This window comes from Capra hircus, chromosome 7 (genome assembly GCF_001704415.2).
Source record: "Capra hircus breed San Clemente chromosome 7, ASM170441v1, whole genome shotgun sequence".
NCBI classification, from domain to species: domain Eukaryota; kingdom Metazoa; phylum Chordata; class Mammalia; order Artiodactyla; family Bovidae; genus Capra; species Capra hircus.
This window is the reverse complement of record NC_030814.1, coordinates 63,269,052-63,275,214: the sequence shown is the minus strand read 5'-3', so window position 1 is coordinate 63,275,214 and position 6,163 is coordinate 63,269,052.

Sequence of the window (6,163 nt, the reverse complement as noted above, 5' to 3'; positions counted from 1 at the left end):
GTGGGTTGCCATTTCCTTCTCCAGTGCATGAAAGTGAAAAGTGAAAGTGAAGTCGCTCCGTCGTGTCCAACTCTTAGCAACCCCATGGACTGCAGCCCACCAGGCTCCTCCATCCATGGGAGTTTCCAGGCAAGAGTACTGGAGTGGGGTGATATACCCACTAGAATGGCAAAATTTTTAAATGATGGTGAGAACGTGTGATGGACTTCCCTGATGGCTCAGGCGGTGAAGAATCTGCCTGCAATTCAGGAGCCTTGGGTTTGATCTCTGGGTCGGGAAGATACCCTTGAGACAGGAACGGCAACCCACTCCAGTGCTCTTGCCTGGAGAATTCCATGGACAGGGGAGCCTGGCAGGCTACTGTTATAGTCCGTGGGTTCTCAGAGTCGAACACGACTGAACGACTAACACACACACAACACACAAGACTGTGAAGCTACTAGAACCTTCATACATTGCTGTCAGGAGTGTAAAAATGGTATAACCACTTTGGAAACAATTTGGCAGTTTCTTATTTAAATATGCACTTACTATTTTTTTTTTCATTGTTTTTATTTGTTTATTTTTGGCTGTCTGGGTCTTCACTGCTGTGCAGGCTTTTTTTCTGGTAGCAAGCAGGGGCTACTCTTTAGCTGTGGTGCGCAGGCTTCTTTTGTTGCGGAGCACAGGCCCTAGGGCTCAAGGGCTTCAGGTGGTTGTGGTTCCTGGGGTCTAGAGCACAGGCTGAATAGTTGTGTCACTGTTGAGCTTAGTTGCTTTGCAGCATGTGGAATCTTTCCAGACCAGGGATTGAACCTGTGTTTCCTGCATTAGCAGGCAGATTCTTTAGCACTGAGCCACCAGGGAAGCCTGTGATCAAGCTATTTGAATTCAAAATATTTACCAAGTATTCACATGTTAAGTCCTGTATATAACTATTCAGAGCAGCTTTTTATTTATAAAGGAAACAACGGAAATGCCTCTACACAGATGAATGGATAAACACGTTGTCATGCCATACAATGTTATACTGCTCACTGATAAAAAGGAGCAAACTGTGCCACAGTAGGAATGAGTCTTAAAATGTGAAACAAAAAGTCACATATTGAAGAATATATATTGTATGCTTCCATTTATTCTAGAATGTATCTTTACCATCAAAAAGCAAATCAGTGGTTGCTTGGAGTTGGGAAGCAAAGAGAGGATTACCTAAAAAGAGGTATTTCTGTATATTAATTTGGGGGTCTCATATGGGTGTATAGATTTGTTATTATTGTTCAGTCATGTCTGACTCTTTGCAACCCCATGGACTGCAGCATGCCAGGCTTCCCTGTCCTTCACAGTCTCCCGGAGCTTGCTGAAACTCATGTCCATTGAATTGGTGATGCCGTCCCACCATCTCAACCTCTGTCTCCCCCTTCTCCTGTCCTCAATCTTTCCCAGCATCAGGGTCTTTTCCAATGAGGTGGCTTTTTGCATCAGTGGCCAAAGTGTTGGAGCTGCAGCTTCAGCATCAGTCCTTCCAATGAGTATTCAGGGTTGATTTTCTTTAGGATTGATGGGTTTGATCTCCTTGCTGTCCAAGGGACTCTCAAGAATCTTCTCCAGCATCAGAATTTGAAAGCATCAATTCTTTAGCGCTCAGCCTTCTTTATGGTCCAACTCTCACATCCATACATGACTACTCAAAAAACCATAACTCTGACTATGTGGGCCTTTGTCAGCAAAGTAATGTCTCTGCTTTTTAATACGCTGTTTAGGTTTGTCATAGCCTTTTTTCCAAAGGGACTTCCCTGGTGGCTCAGACCCAAAGAGCAAGTGTCTTTTAATTTCATGGCTGCAGTCACCATCTGCAGTGATTTTGGAGCCCCCCACAAATAAAGTCTTTCCATTGTTTCCCCACCTATCTGCCATGAAGTGATGGGACAAGCTGCCATGATCTTAGATTTTTGGTGGACCATGTACTTTACAGTGTATATAAATTAGACCTTGATAACACTGATTTTTTTAAAGATGATTATATAACATGAATTAAAATTATTATCAAACTAAAGAGATCAAAATAATACGGCATTGGTACTAGCGAGTCAAAGAGAGGGACAAAACAATAATTTCAAGAAACTGACTTGAGTTTGAGACAGTTAAGAATTTAGAATGTGGGTTATGCTTTGGTATTTTAAATCAGGTTGTGAGAGAAATGATGTATCCATAAATGATGTTGAGTCAACTGACTAACCATTCAACATATAAAAATTAGAGCCTTATCTGTTACCACTTACAAAAAATAAATTCCATATGCATTCAGGAATTGAATCTATTAAAAGAGAAAAGCTGACAGGGAGATGGGGGAGCCCTGCCTGGGCCTAGGGGTCCACTGAGTCACACTTTGCTTGGAATCTCCCACTGGGTAAACCTGTGGTCCTGGAGACGCCCAGGCCTTGTGCCCGTCACCTCCACTCCATGGTGGGCTGGGGACCTCCTGTCTTGAGCCCTTAGGCTAAAGACTAACTCTGAAGTCTGCTTCTCCTAGTACTTTGGCTCAAGTCTCCAATCTGTACAGTGGCCTCATAGTGATGCGCTTTGCAGCTTGGAAGTCTGTAGAGAGGACTGTGTGGGAATCATTCAGTGGGGTAAGACACTAGGCAAGTGGTGACAGATGCTCGTCTCTTCACTCTGAGCAGGAGCACCAGGCCTGGGAGAGAAGCTGGGGCTGCTGGCTCCCTGGGAGAAGGTAGACGTTTGGCAGAATCAGTCCTTGCGTGGCCGTCTCACTTCGTGCTCACTGGTGACCAGGGAAGAGCAACAGAGGAGGGGCCGCAGAGATGGAGACCAGAGATCCAGGCTTCGGCTGCATTCCCAAGGAGCCTGAGGCGTCCAGGTATGGAGAGGTCCAGATGGTCCCAGGCAGCAGAATAGATGCTTGAGACCCCTCCTCACCTTCTGCTGGAGGCCCTGGGGGACTCTGTCAGTCTCCAGGCACAAGTCTCCTAATGAGTTCACTGGCCCCGTCGTGGAGAACTGATCTGATTTCCGGAAGATGCCTGCCTGCCCTTTGTCCCCCTGAGCCTCTGGGAAGGTTCTGGATTCAGCTGAATTAAGAGGCAGGTGATGAGCACAGGTGTTGGGTGCTTGGGCAGGAGTCTCCATGGTAACTGAGCCATCTGGCTTTTTGCCTGGCACCAGGCCTTGTGACTTCATGATGGAATCTTCTCTGCCAGGCGCAGAGGTTTCCCAGGGGGAGGAGGAGGCCAGGAGGAAGGGACCTGCTGAGGAGGCTTTGTCTTTTCACCCAGAGTTTGAAGATGAAGCTTGATCTTGTCATGACTCAGGGCTGCTGCTGACTCCCCAACGGCCGCTGGAGGTAGCATCCGAGGGGAGATAGTGTAAACAGCATTGTGCACTGGCCACCTTTGGCTGAGCCCCTTGGAGAGTTAATGGAGGCAACTCTGACTTCCTTCAGTCCAGGCTGGCTGGTGGAGTGGAGCCAGGACCCAGGTGGGAAAGACTGAGGTCTGGGAGAGCTGTTGGCCCACCACTGGGAGGCCCACACTGGGCCAGCACCACCGCATGACAGGAAGGGTAAGGCCTAGGTGAGCCCAGCCCACAGAGGGGCCCGTGGTCATGACAGTGGGCCTCTCCCCACAAGCTGCTCTCCAGAAGAGCCCTGCCAGTCTTCATCCTTGTGTCAGAGCCCTTCATCCACACAACCAGCCATCCAACCAACCACACTACCCATGTGAGGTGGTGTCCTAGGGTCACTGAAATAAGTCACTGCAAACTGGGTGGTTCACACAGTGCAAATGGACTCTGTCCCAGTTCTGAAGGTCAGGAGCCAAAATCAAGGTGTGGGCTGGGTCCTCCTTCAGGGCTCAGAGAGAATCTGCTCCCTGCGCCTCTCCGAGCTTCCGGTGGTTGCTGGCGGTCCTTGGCATTTCTTGGCTCCTCTCAGCGCTGCTCTGATCTGCCTCCATTGTCACATGGCATTCTCCCTGTGTCTATGTCCAGATGCTCTTCATCTTATAAGGACACCAATCACTGGATCTGGAGTCCACTCTAATCTAGGATGGCATCTTAACTGGATTCCATTTGCAAAGAGCCCGTTTCTCAGTAAGGTCTCATTCACAGCTTCCAGGGGTTAGGGCCTCCTATCTTACAGGGGACACGTTTCAACTCTCGATACCATGTAAATCACAGTGAAAAGGCTTCAGAGCAGGGCAGACTCAGGCTCAAACCCCGGCACCACTGCTGGTCTGTCCTGTTTTCTTGACCCAGCAAAGCTGGAAAGGCTTTGTCCTCATGTGCTTCTAAGGACTCTCAGAGAAAGAGGACACTCTGGGAGTGCCCATGGGGTGTCTGGTGAGTGGCAGAAACTCAGCAAAAGTGGCTTGAGTGGAGCATGTGGGACTCAGAGGAGGGCCTGGTCCCCTGTCTCCAGGAGCTCACGGTCAGCAGGGTAGCAGGCACTGACCAAGGGTTAAGACTTGGGATGGGTACCTTGTGCTCAAACTTTACACAGGAGTTGGGGCAAGCATGGACCATGTGGCCTGTGGCAGAAGGTGGCACTCCAGGCCCAGCGGCCCCATCAAGGATCAAGAAGGCAAGGGTCAGAAAACAGTAGGCCCCTCCTGTGTGACCCAGAAGCCATGTGTGCAACCCACAGACCCCACTATATACCCATGGTCCTGACAAACAAAGGTGGAACATGGGCTGGCTTTTCACTGACAGGTGCTCTGGGTACCTCTGTCCCCTCAGGGCCGTAATTCCTCATTCTCCACCCCACCCTACCCTAAGACATGGCTTCTCCCTCCTGGTGACGTTGAGTCTGGTAAGGACTTTTTTCCTGGCCAAGCCCAGTTCAGCATTCTTTTTCTTCCTCTTTCTTTCACTTCAACCTTCCTTTTGTTCTTTCATTATTTGGTATCTACTGCCTGTCAGGGCTCCACTCCAGTACTCTTGCCTGGAAAATCCCAAGGACGGAGGAGCCTGGTAGGCTGCAGTCCATGGGGTCGCTAAGAGTTGGACACGACTGAGCGACTTCCCTTTCACTTTTCGCTTTCATGCATTGGAGAAGGAAATGGCAACCTGCTCTAGTGTTCTTCCCTGGAGAAGCCCAGGGATGGGGGAGCCTGGTGGGCTGCCGTCTATGGGGTCGCACAGAGTTGGACACGACTGAAGTGACTTAGCAGCAGCAGGGTGTCAGGGCTGATGTAGACTCCAAGGATATAGAAGACAGATGGGCCTTGCCTGCTGCTGCTTCTGCCTAGGTGGAATTTATAAACAGTGAGATGAAAGGCATTAATCAAGTAATCATGCAGATGAATGTTTCACCGCAGAGGAATGGATGCTCTGAATGAGAAGTCCCAGGGTGGTGGGAGTCAATGGTAGAGTGAAACAACCAAGCCAGGAGTTAGGGAAGAGACCCTAAGCCAGGAGCTGGAGAAGTTGTCAACTAGGAGAAAGGAGAGGGGAGAGAGTCCAGGCAGGAGTGTTAGCACATGCAGAGGCCCTGTGGCAAGAGGATGGCTGGCAAGAAAGAAGGACCTAGAGGAGGTCTGCGTGGCTGGGGTGGACAGCGTGTAGGGTGTGTGCATGTGCGCTAAGTCTCTTCAGTCAAGTCCAGCCCTTTGCGACCCCACGGACAGTAGCCTGCCAGGCTCCTCTGTCCATGGAGCTTCTCCAGGCAAGAATACTGGAGTGGGTTGCCATGCCCTCCTTCAGGGGATCTTCCCAACTCAGGGATCAACCCCACTCATGTCTCCTGTGGCTCCTGCATTGCAGGCAGATTTTTTTTTTTTTTTACCACTGAGCCTCTGGGAAGCCCATAGGGCATTCTAGATGCACTGAAAGTCAGCAAGTTAGACCCCTCACTTGCTGGAAAAGTATCAGTTGAGTGAGAAAAGACTGCTCACACATGGAGCAGGCAGACTTCTGATCAAATAAACTGTTTCAGTGTAGAAGTGAAGAGCAAGGTGATCCAGAGTCAGCTGAGGGAGGTGGGGGTTGGAAATGCTCCTCTTAGCTGAGAGGCTAAAAGCAGGTTTGGGCACAGGCTCTGAAGCAGGACCTACTTGCTATGACTGTAGGAAGGACAGAAGGCTGACTGGCATCTACAGGAGGGAGAAGGAAGGCACTGTGAAACTGCGGGTGCCAGCAGGCTGGGTGCCCTGGGGCTCATGGGCAACCT